Source organism: Stegodyphus dumicola, chromosome 4 (genome assembly GCF_044657685.1).
Source record: "Stegodyphus dumicola isolate Sdum_Otavi_A_Nest chromosome 4, ASM4465768v1".
Classification (NCBI taxonomy): domain Eukaryota; kingdom Metazoa; phylum Arthropoda; class Arachnida; order Araneae; family Eresidae; genus Stegodyphus; species Stegodyphus dumicola.
The window spans coordinates 201337485-201351436 of NC_140771.1; positions in this window are offsets into that span (position 1 = coordinate 201337485).

Below are 13952 nucleotides of genomic sequence, written 5' to 3' on the forward strand. Positions count from 1 at the left end.
TATTCAAATAAAAATGAGTATATTGGGAGTAATGTTTCGATTTTTCTACGGATCAGCGAATATCTTTTGTCACAAGAAATGCTTTTAATCATTATTATAATTTCTTAATTTAGTGGATTACTTTCATGTTTTATCTTGAAAAGCACAAGAGCAGCAAGTTCGTCATATATTAACTTCTACAAAAATTTAGGTTATACTTGACTAAACTTCACTATTTATAAAAGATATTATAATTATTATTAGTTAGATCTTCATTACTATTATTAGCTTTTAATTTTATTATAGTAAAATGAATTACTTTTAATTAAATTGTAATTGTTGACAGCTAGATACTTATAATGAAAAAGGCATACGGTTTCAAATTTCGTTTAATGCAAGTTGAAGATTACAGTTATCAGAACTTTCAACTCTGTAGAGAAATTTCGATTTAAGTCTCAATGAAAAAAATTAATTATGCCTAAGAGTCTCTCCAATTTATTAGAGTGTGCAAAGAGTTTTATTTCACACACCTTTCTACAGATCTTCGCTATAGATTGAATACATAACATTTTAAAAATGGTAAAAATATCTGCGTAATTTGCAAATTCAATTTTGGTCCAGAAGTATCTCTCAATGATTGAGCATTTGTGTGTTTTAGTTTGCAAAAAGGAGAAAGGGTTTTGAGAAGAGTAATAGTTGAAAGTGCTTCTTTTCGGAGTAGAATAAGGCACTTTGGAATAGATGGTCACTGACTGTTACTCTACAAGAGCAGATGAGAAAAAGTCTTAGTTTCTTATACTTTATAAGCGAAAGAAGCGTGTCTGATAAGGGCGTGCACAGATACAAAAACAATTTTTTCATTACAACCTGGTACACGAGAAGAATGACCTTTAAGTCTCTTTCTTTGTGTTTATGATGATATACTACAATTAATTTCTTGCAATTAATTATTATAACTTTGGTTAATTATACACTTTTGTGTATTTAACGTTTCCTTTGTATTTGGAAAAATGTACTGAAGCTGAATGTTTTGAAATACAAAGATAGTTAACATATTTTTAGAACATTATCAATAAAGCATTAGAAAATTTAAATGCTACTGAATACATTTACATTCACCAACATTTACATACCTTTTCCTCACATAGCAATAACAATCACATTTAGTTTGTATAACTTTTGCTCACATAACATCCCAATAACTTTTCTCATATAATTTGAATATCGACTGCTGTCTTGATATTTATTCGTCTCTGAAAATGTCACAAGTTAATAAGAGTACATTGTAGAATATATTTTATCATTTTCCAAAGAAAAATATTCTTATTACGCTATACAAAAACGTTGTGAAATGCATGATTTTAAATTTTAGAAGTGCAAAATAAGTAATATTGTTATTGGCAAGTATTTGTGAGTATATGTACTCTCATATGAAAAAAAAAAATCATTTCTAGCGTTTCTAAAGTAAAACATGTGATAACAATAGAAAATCCGCCAGGGTAGAAACCAATTGCAAAGGCTTTACATACATTAGTAACAACAATAATAAAAATTAAGTGTACATATACAACTTCATAAAAAAGTAAGGTAGGATTTTCGCTAGCTTTCGTAAAGGTATGCGGCTGAATCTAGGAATATTCTAGAGCCCTGTATGAACATCATTCAGAAGGACATAAAAGGGACTGTATCAGGACTCCTGGTGAAACATAAATTTGACAAAGTTATTACAACGCATAAAGTCATATTTGTTATCTGAAACTAGGACGAAAAAATTGTACAAACATTGTTCCAGTAGTGTAAATGGAGTTTCAGTAAGGGGTTTATGACCGTTGAAAGTTTCTTCTATGAGGGAAAATTAGTATTACGAAAAGCGTAAAAAAATTTAACTCATTTTATTATCAGAAGAAATTCCATTTTTTTATTTTAATGAATTTCGAAGACTAAAACTACTCCAAGATAAGGCCATCGGTTTACTATTAAATTTTCAGCAACATTGCTTAAAAAGAATGAAGGCTGCTACAGGTAAATTTTTATGCCTACATTTTCAATATATACTTGTGATGTCTCGTGAACATTTAACCTTACATACTATTTTGCACTTAATCAATTGAAAACAGCGATTTCTAAACGCAAACGAATCATGACTGATGAACTCTAGAAAATAATTACAGAGGGACGAAACAGAACACCTGCATAACGTTTAAGAAAATCACTTCTGTCATGGGAAGCAATTACAGTTCAGAGAAAATACCAACCATTTGATTTAACATTTAAATAATACGCATCTTTGTTTAAATTGTAACTAAACGGCAACACAATCGTTCTAAAAAATGCGTTAACTCTTTATATTTCCGTTACTTGAATTATCAGATGGATTTTTCTGACAAACAGTCTAGTAGGCAAATATTTTCTAAATTAATCAAGCAGATTATTCCATTAAGTATGTATGTGTTAATGACAATATTATCGCACAAAGGAATATATTAAGACTAAATTACATCTGAATATATAACCAAGCAAAACACAAAAGATATATGCTGGGTCTGATATGAGGCACATCTTTCAGCTAGTGCAAAATAAAGTATGCAGAGTAAAGAGTATGCATAAAGTATGCACAGTAAAGAGTATACATAAAGGAGATTAAAAAATCAAGCTGTGTTTATTTATCTGGCTAACCATGTTCTAATTTTAAGTCATGATTATTGGTTTACCAGATTTAGACAGTAAAGATCTAGGTTCTTAAAATGATTCTTCAAGGCGAAACCATTGTCCATGCACGTACAGTCGTGACGCTATTTTTCGAATGACACACTTAATACATCGTCCCCCGTGAATGATCGTAGTTAGATCTTGAACACTAGCACAAGAATCTGTTGTTACAATCTGAAAGCCAAAAGCCAGATTTTTGCTAACATGAATGTTTTTGTAAATCAGAATTATATTTTTGCATTACTGTATCTCGCATTTTTAACAACATAATCATATATTTTTCTGATGTAAATGGTTCTATGTTGACATTTAAGTTAGTAGTAAGTCAGTATTTAGGCTATTTATCCGATAACTTTATGCCAGTACTTTTTAAAGCGTTAATAAAGCCATATTTCAATCTTTCAATTAAGACTCGAGTTAACGATGGAGTGTAATATGAAAGAAAAAATGATCCATTTAGATTGTATTTCATTTTGTGTTATATGCATTGTCAAAAGAATACAGTTATGTGGAAGATAAATGGTGATAAAGGTGTCGGTTTTAAGTTAAAGGTAAAATTACGATCGCAAATGTCAAGTCTTATATATAATTTAGATTTATAGGTAAGAAAACATTCTAGATGTGAAAAATGAGCAATGCCCTCGCCGGAACTCGAACCTCAGACCTCTCGAATACGCGCCGAGTGTGCTGACCATTACACCACGAAGGTATGCTAAGAAGCCGGGAAATATACCTTATATACTCTCCCTTTTTAAAGAGCGACTGGGGATTAGGGGACTCAGTCGCCAAATCTTGGTAGTGAAGAATCATCATCCACCACCTTTTTCAGCTCGGACGCCACTGTAGAGTCATTGGGTTATTTTTAAGCAAGAAAGTGGAGAATGGGCAATGCCCTCCCCGGGACTAGAATGCTCGCCGAGTCTGCTGACCATTATACCACGAAGGCATACTATGAAGGCAGATGGCAGGTGACGGAGGACGGGGACGCCTGGTGTTTAACAGAGGTAAACAGGCATATGTCCCGCGCTCTCCCCTATTTAGTGGCAGCAACTCCCTGGAGCCTCATGACGTCACCTCGGTAGTTTATTGAAGAATTTTACGTAATTGTGTATGGCCATACAGGGGCGTCTTAAGAATACATTAGTTTTGATCGATAGGCGAATGATTTGTTACATCTTGGTTTGTTAGACACAAATTACAACATATACAATCACATACACATATACTTGCACATATAAAGACACATTCAAAACACGTGTAAAACACATATAAGATCACATATATAACACATATAAAACATATAAACACATTATAGAATAATAGAAATTAGATATTAGTTTGCACACACAAGTGAAACATATACTTATAATGAAACATAATTAAGCTAATATATATTACACATTTAAAGACACATATAGATCACATGTAAAATGCGCATATCTTGCACTTGTACAAGCAATATACACAATGCTTATACACTTTGAGTAGTTACTCAGTGCTTATATTAGATACACGATGCTTATAGATAGTTACACAATGCGAAATCAGATAGGTACACAATACGAATAGATACACAATGCGATATCAGATACACTATGCTTGTAGCGTATTAGTTATTAGATATTAGATTGCACACAATTACACAGACAAAATTGCACATAATTACACTGTGCAACAAAATAAAACACAGTTTTATATAATACAAGTAGGTTGTATTATGCTGATATTGTATACAGTACAAGTAGTAATTACAGATGAAACTTTACGCTGTAGAATGCATTATGCTTATTAACCTTTAACTGCTGTGAGCGGTCTCTCAGACCGCGAGACATTTTCCATTAAATGCTTCCACCCCTTAGAAAAATTAATGGGTATTGCCATTCCTAGTACCTTCCTAAATCAGTTGTCCAAAGTCACATACCAAGTTGCATTTGGGTAGCTCTATTTCTTCTTTCACTTTTTTAATTCCCCCCCCAGCGGTCTGTGGGACCGATCACAGCAGATACGATTCAAATTTCGACCGATAAAGATCACTTTTCATTGTTGTTACATATTTCGCTTTTTTATTAATATTCTTGAAATGGCTTTAAATGCGTGCAGAAAACGTTCTAAATATCTTACCTAAGACCAAATTGAATACATAGTTCGAAACTGGTCTAATTTAGAGTTCTCTGATGAAAGTTCCCATGATAAAATTATTGAGAACGACCACGACAGAACTTCAGAAATATCTGCCGATGAAAATGAAAATCCATGTTCTCCTTCTACAAGAGATCTTTTTCTTGGAAAAAATGAATTCAAATGGTCTATTCAAGAGCCCAACAAGGGTGTTCGAACTCGTAGTCACAATAGTGTTCTTCGTTCAATCAATTCAACTGCTCGTCGAACCCGACGTTTACCTATGGCAATATTCTTCAGAAGCTTGGATATCTGTGCAACAAATGCATTCGTATTATTTCAATCTTATCCCATTGGCTCCGAAAATGAAACGAAAAGATTTCATTAGCAATTCAATTGGTGCAGTCTCATGTAAAACGGAGGATAACTTCATCATTTTTACCTAAAGAACACAAACTTACAATAAGAAGAGTTTTCGGAATAAATGATGATGAAGGAAACATTGCGATTGAAGACGATAAATTAAATAAAAAAAAGAACGTGCTATATTTGTCCAACGAGCAAAAAAAGAAAACAGCTTACAAATATATAGCATGCAAAGAATCAGTGTGTCTACAGCCGAAAAGTGTGTATAAAATGCAGCTCGAATTATAATTTTTAAAATAAAAATTAATTTTCTATATTCTTATTAAAGCATTTTTATTGCGAATTTTGATGCAAAATAAAAAAGTTGAATTTTAAAATTTACTTCTTCCATCCAGATATGTTAGCGAAGGAATTATTATTTATTTTAATGAACTGATTTAAGTATAAAAATTGCTTGAAATCTTCATGAAGAAGTTAAATATATAAAATTAAATAATATTTATTCAAATAAGAAAAAAAAACAATATCTTATTTTGTTTTTAGCAGAAGCGGTCTGAGAGACCGCTCACAGTAGTTATGGGACAATTTAAGTCACAGTAGTTAAAGGTTAGGTATTGTATCAGGTACACAATGCTTATATAATTTGAGTAGATATGCAGCGCTTTTTATATACACAATGCTTACAGAACTGATATACAATGTAAAAACAGATACACTATGTAAAGTATTGGATATTAGAAATTATATTGCGCACAATAGTACAAACTAAATAAAACCCTATACTACTAAACACTATACAACACAATCATGGTGTACAATTATGCAATGCAATTATCCTAACAAATTAAAACACAAAATTAAACGCTATAACAACACTACATACAGCACAATTATGGTGCAAAATTATATAAACACTATTATACTAACAAATTAAATCACTATACGGTTATATACAACACAATTATAGTATGCAGCAAACCATGCATGGTATGTTGTGTGATGTGGCCAAGCTATGTATTTCAATCCTAAGTAATGAGATTATACATGTAATGCAGATACAATATTGATAGATATAGATGCATTATACATTATATATATGCCAAGTACAGTGCAGATATAATACAGATAGTTTGTATGATACAGATATGATATGAAGGCAATAACTGTTAACATAGTGGAAACACTATGTTATATAATGCACGGCACTTATTAGCTATTATATTAGATGCACAGTGCTTATTGAATCAGAGTAGGTACACAATACGTTTTATATACACATTACCTACAGAACAAATACATAGTGCAAAGTCAGATACACAATGCTTGTAGAGTATTAGACGTCAGAATTTAGTTTGCGCACAGTTATATGAACAGAATAAACCAAATATAACACTATACAACTATATACAGCACAATTATAGAGTAGAATATCATGCATGCTATGTTGTGGGTTGGTGCCAAGCTAAATAATTCTATACAAAGCTATTAGATTTCACAGGTATTCCAGATACAAGCAGGTTGTAAGGAATTTCAGGGAACAGGAGACATTCAAAATTCCTCATCCGAGGTAGCTTCTTTCAAAATAAGTATGGAGTTTCCTTCTTCTTGCTGGTGTAATTCGGTTACTGTCTGCGGTGTATCCTGGCAAAGCGATCGGTGTTGAGATTAGTTCGTGGCTACAATATACATTCCTGGTGATATTAGCAGGTTAATGACGTTATAGATTCTCTGTCGTAGGGCTGAAGTTCTCAATATAAACCGTCTGAACGGGTTGATATTGGTGGAAGGCATTCTGATATGGAACCTTCGGTTAGTGGACATTCCGTGACACAGTGGTCAGGGCTTCCTTGTGCTCCGCGAATACAAGGGCCCGAGTTCGTGATGGCTCGTGTGAAGAAATACTGAGGGAATGGGCCATTTCCACTGATATATCTAGTAAGCTGTGCGGCAGAGCAGAGTATATTTATGCAAACTTTTGGGAGTAAATCATACGTACAATGCCCTTTGTCGCTGTTGTTCCATTCCGCTTACCATTTTTGTAGGGAAATGTTCAGAATACGGCGCTTAAGATAGGATCTTGGTGCCGGGAAGTAGCATTGGTTTGCCTCTATATTAGAAGCCGCTTCTTTGGTGAGAGAATCAGCGAGCTCATTCCCCGCATATCCTACATCTACTTTGGTCCAAAGCAGCGTGATGTTCAGATGCGTGCTGTTGCGAAGTAATTGTTGTATGGACCTTAATGGTTGCGAATAATGAGAAGGATTGCGAATCGCTTGTAGCATAGATTGGCTGTCTGAGATTATTTGTAATTTCGGAGGTTCTGTGTAATGGCATAGCGGACTGTTTGCTCTAAGGCTAAGGCATCTGCCTGGAAGACACTGTTATCTTCCTCGAGGTGTTCCTCCCAATGATATGTCTGTACAGAGTTAGTGAGATGGACGAGAGCACTTCCTACACCTGAATCAAATTTTGAGCCATCTGTGAAGATGGCTGAGATCAGCTCTGAGTCTCTGTGCAGTGACAGTATGACTTTGATGCCTTTTCCTCTGTCTGCTGGATGGGTGTGGGATACAGTACATCGTAGGTCAAACTCTGTAGGTGCGAATGTGGAGACATGGTAGGTAATTTCCTGTTACAGATGGAGTAACGTTGCTAGCAGTACCTCATGCTCAACGTAGATGTGGAGTGGAAGCAGGCCGGCTAAAAGGTTTAGCGCATTTGTGGAAGTTGTTCGGAATGCTCTGGTAATGGTGAGGGCAAATGGCCGTTATACTGAGAGTATGAGAGTAGCTGCTTAACTTTGCATCCTCCCATTGGTGACGCCCAGATGGCAGCGGCGTAAGCAACCATTTTTTCAATTCCTGTTTTTACAGTAATTTTTGGAAGTGAGGGTTCCTTCCCCAAGTGGCACCCTGCAGTTGACGTATGTTGTTTGCAATGCCTTGAGTTTTTGTTTTAAAGTATGCTATGTAAGTCCTTTATCCCATACAAGCCCTAGTAATTTCACTTCATCGCGAATTTTTATGTTTTTCCAATTGATAGGAATACATGGCTTCCTGACAGGATTCTTCCCCTTCTTAGAAATGAGCAGCGGTGTGCATTTGGACTCGGAGATGGTTAATTTAATACTGTGGCATAGATTTGCGAAGATGGTGCATCCTTACCACGTTGCTCAATTTCGTTGCGAGTATTCCCGCTAATGACAAAGGTGGCGTCATCTGCATAAACAACTAGCTTTGCATATGACGGCCAGGGATGCCTGATCACGTGGTTGAATGCGAGGTTCCAGAGTACTTGGCCTGCACATGAAATACTAAGAAGGCGGCAGAAATACTTCATACGTCTACTTTTTTATTTAATTAATTTTTATATGATAAATGTTGAAATCTTACATATAAAAATTTCTCTGGCTAACAAACGGAAAATTTACTATGACAAACAAGTTAAATGTTTTCCTGTTTTTTTTTCTTCTTGATTTCCCTTTCAGTTCAGGAATTAAGTTTCTCTTTCGATTATTTTCTATTATAAATTTTTTGCCGGTGTCGTCGTAATCATTATGGGCCTCTTACTGTTTACTTGTCTTTACTCGATACATAATTGTCTTGACTCCACTTTCGCTTTCAAGTAATTATTTTGATACTGATTTGCTTAGGAGGGAAGAAATCAGAAAAGAATTGCACTGAGGTTTACGACTGCAAATCCTGGCCTTCTTTTTAATCTTTTTCATTATTATTTTGTTCATGTTTTCAAAATGAAAAGGTACATTCTTAACCCTTTTTAACAGTTCTTCATTTCTGTCGCTTTGATTCGTTTCCATTTTTTTTTTTTTTTTTTTTTACTCTAGAGGAAAGACTCTTGATACTGAGCCCGTTTCTCGTTTATTAAATGCTTTTCATACGTTGTTCATCGTTTACTCATTTCGTCTTTTTCACACATGCAGAATGTGCGAAATACTGTACTAATTTTTTTTCCATACTCTTAATCTAGTTTTCGCATAATTATATAAATATATTTTTAGAGCTATGATATATGTTCCAGTTTTCTTTCATTCTTTCTGAAATATATAACAAAAAATAATACAATATAAAAGTAATTTTTCCACGCACATTGCTTTTACATATTTTAACAATAGATTAAAATCTATAAACACATAGCTTTCTAGTACCTTTGAATGCTGATATAATCAATATATTTCTAGGAAAAATTTTAAAATTTGTATCTGTTCAAATACGACGTTCTAATTTATCATTTTTGTTATTTGTTACTTTTAAACTTTGTTTGTATATACGAGACCGCCTAAGAATAAAGAAATTCAATACTTATGCTCAGTATCCTTCAGAAAAAGAGATACTCACTTTCTTATATTCGATTTCCTTCGAACAAGCTTGCAGTTTTTAATTAGAGCGGCTTCAGCGCTTAGAATTAATGGTATACGAGACCGAATATAAGCAGCAGAGAAAATCCATTTTTTACTTCCACTTTTCAACAGATAAATTGTTTTCTCCGTTTTGTATGCTTTGGAAAATTAATTTTGACGTTCCCACGGCGCCTGTAACTGGAATTAACGTTTTCTCGCAAAATGTGGAACTACCATGATAGATTTAAATTTATCTAATTAAAATATTTTTGATTAAAAGAGTTAGGGTCATTTATTTTCTTCTAGCATTTAAAGTACTTGTTTTGTTGCCTTTTTTTCTCTTAACAGTAAATTTCATCTGTACTTGTGCTGAGATACGTAATTTAAGAGCAAATTACTTTAAAATGGGAAATAAATGTTTCTAAGCAATGATTTCATTTAATGGAACAATTTCTGAATAATTCTCTAGCTGTTCATAAAAAATCTAGTTTCTAATTTCATTTGATATCTGTTTAGCGCAATTAAGTTTAGTTTTTCTTTCACCTCGTTAACCAAGTTTGAAAGACATGCGAGATAAACTGTATTTTGTTTTTAATTATAAACGTAAAATATTTGTATTTACGTCGATTTAGAAACCGTCTTAAAGATAGTATAATTCATTTATATGATTACTTATATTCGTTTTCCAATTTTGAAATAAAAGATTCATTTTTCGGGATTTATTTTCTTAAACAAGGAATGCCTAATTTCTTTTTATTTCAAAATCTGATTGATTACTGATACTAGACAATTAAAGAAACAAGCACAGTAGAATTTCCATACTCTTAATCTAGTTAGTCATTCATTTTTTATCTCAAAATAAATTTTTCCTTGTGTTGAAATTTATTAAAAATGAAATATATATTAAAATTATTTACTGAAATCAAATTTAATTAATTTGAATAATGCAGAAATTTTAAGATTTCTGGAAGAGTGTTGAAATGATAAACATTATTTTTTCCCTTTCTTCATAATCAAAGTAAGTATAAGTATTATCCCCAGAACTAAAATCCAGACATTTTTATGGAAGTCGCTTGAATTCAAATAAACACTGGAATTCAACTAAATAGTTTCACTTCACATTATTCAACTTTGTGTCTTTAGATACAGCGCTTTAAGAACGGATCGAAAGATGGATGGTAGATTCCTTCTGGCCAGTTGTTAAAAGATTTTAAGAATTTTGTTGTGGTTGTGTATATGAAAGCATTTTTTATAATTTTGAATCTGACATTCGGTATAGGTCCATACATAACTAAAGAACCACCTTAGGCTGTGATCTTTGCGAATGCAGGGAAATCTTAAGGAGGCATTCTTAAATCTTCTGCTAGACAGATGAGTCTGCCCCACCGACCAAGAGGATCTTTTTCTTCTTCTTTCTCCCACCTCTTCTTTGGATTTTTTTAATTCAATCTCGATCACTTAGAACAAGTTGTGGGAATTTATTTATTTTATTTAACAGTTAATTTTTTCCAAGCAACCTTTCTTATTGGTCTTGTTTTCAACCCACCCTTTCTTGCCAGCATGAGATTTCAGTTTCGCGTGTTCTGTAGAGTAAGTTAGAAAGATACTATTAGTTACTTCAGACATAGCGTGTTCGGCTTTCGGCCACGTTGTTTCTCTTTTATTTAAGCTGAATATTTTACTGTCGTGCATATCAATTGTCAGTTAGTCAACGTCGGTAATAGGGCCAAGAGCACACGTTAAATTACCTCTCTGAAGCTTCAGCTGACTATTTTACTTAGGCTTAGTTTTAAATTTTATATTATTATTTTGTATTTCCGCCAAAAGCCTGTAAGCACCAGGTGTGCCAATTGTAAGTGCTTTTCATGAGCTGAATAAAAGGTTCCTTTCACTATTTCCATGTGTTGTTACTCATAGCGTTGAACTTTGCGAATATTCGGTCTATATTTCAAGTAAAGATGTAGCCAACAAAAGGAACTTTAATTTAGTTAGAATCTTATAAAGTACATAAATGCATGTTTTCGTTAACACTTTTTCAGCGGAATATGATGATGCATGTATTAGATTTGCTAAGAAATTTAGCAGTATTTTTCGACTGATGAGATTTTCTGAAGACACTGTACATGACCAGGGATAATAGGATGAAAATTATTATCCCTGGTGCTGGATTAAATTAATGCTGAGATGATTATATCAACATCAGCCATATTAGCTAAGAACTGGATTATGTACTATAGGAATTACCATTTTTCTTATTTAAGAGAGTTCTGTTAACTGTTAGCATGGCGGGAACTATATAAGATTGGAAAGAGCATCAATTTTCAGTTCAGTTTAGAATTACGTTCAGAGTTTAGCTCAGAGTGTTGAGGGTATAGAGGTATCATTATGCGAGCTTACGCATTGAGGCGTTTTTTGCACTGTCTTATGCTTAAGTTCTTAGTAGTTTGAAATGATAATTACTGATTGTCATACTGAGAAGAGTTGTACTTTTGTGAAAATTTCTACCTTTTTTGAAATGATACGGAAATGCTTTTCTTTTGGAAAAAGAATCCCTTAAGAATCCGAACGCATGTAACAGAATGTTCTTCGCATTGTAAAAAAGGACGGTACCTAGAGCCATCAAATTGAGTATTTTATTTCACCACCTGAACATAAGCATCTGAAAACTCGAATTTTGAGTTTCGAATTTGTTTTATTATTTATTTCATATCTCGTTAAATTTGATGAATTTTTGATTGACAAAATCAAAGATTTGAAAGCGAACATTAGCAACACTGTTCCAAGTAAACCCTTTTTTATTTCTAGCGCAGGACCTGTTGCCATTCAGAAAAATATAAAATATTTACCTTTCAATTTGAACCAACCGAATCAGCTCCATAAAAGCAATGTGTTGCTGCGGCCAGAAATAAAGTAGCTCAATCTTCCATGTGCCAGAGTGTTGCCGTTACATAAAGCCTAAGTTACTTTCAAATTTAATGTCGAAGGTTACTAAATAATAAACTAGGCGATTTAAAAGGGAAAAACACAGTTCTTAGAATATCTTTCTCAGCTTTATAATGTCATTTATTTAAATGAACATATATTAAAATCATAGATTTCTATTTAGAAATATTCAATACTCTTACAAAATTACATTAGCTAGATTCGTTAACAATCTTTATATCCCGGATGGTTAAAATTAAACTTGTCCTATAAATGGCATTCTATAGCGCAAACGGGTGAACGGAATGGAACGAAATTTTATATATGGGCTATACACGAGATTCACTCACGGAATTTCAAAAAAAAAAAAAAAAGTAGTTCCAAAATGTCTACCAGAGGGTGCCTTTTTAGGAAAAAACATGAATTTTAACACAATAAATAACCAAACCAGAATACAGAAACAATATTAATAATCTAGAACAAGAATTATGAGTAATAGAATGCAAAACCGGGAAAAGCTGTTAGTTGTAGGAGAAAAAGGTCGAGATTTGTGCGCTTGTGAAGAAGAGGAAGCTTTACGCAAAATAGGTTAGTGTATAAAACGTTTGAAAAAGAAGTTGTCATGTTTAAGTAGATGTTTTCAGCTGTACTAATGACGGTCTCTTTAGTTTAACGTGCGTTACTAGTCAAGCTATTTTACAAAAACAAGGGAATTGCTTCTGCTGCAGTTCGTGAATTTCGTCGTAGAGAGAACCTACTACGTGGACCAGTGTCTACTGAAGGTATCCGGGCCATGATTAAAAGATTTAAGAGACGGGGAAATTAGATCAACCTGGAAGAGGCAGTAAACGTGTCACACCGATACTTGTTTATGCCGTCAAGACAGCTGTTAACGCACAGTCCTAGACTTCGGAGTTTGGGGGCAGTAGTGCACGTGTGCAGTTTTTCGACAGTCAGGCTATTCTTACAGCACTTTCCGAAAAGTATTCAGAAACATAATGCACTAACTTCCATAGATCCGTCATAGCCAGGAGGAGCTGCTTGATAGAAACAAACCACAACGTCACACATTCATAGTCAGTTTTCTCAACAGAATGACTGTTGATCTGTCATTGCCTTGAAATATTCTGTGGAGCAACGAGGCTCATTTCTACCACAATGGGACAGTAAACACGCAGAATTGCCGCATTTGGGTTAAGGAAAATCCGCAGATCCACACTAAAATTTCTATACAGTCTCCAAAGATCACTGTCTGGTGTGGATTCACGGCGACATTCATCCTTGTGCCAGTATTCTTTGAGGAAATCGGTGAACTTGGGCCTGTCATATGTTCCGTTACGATCCGTCGGTACCATGACATGCTGCAGATGTTTGTTGTCCCACAACTACACAAAAGATGGACCTTACATCGACCGTTTTCATGCACGACGGTGCACCCCCACATATCCATGAGTCCGTGAAGACGCTATTGCTCCAGCACTTCACAGAGGAACATGTTATT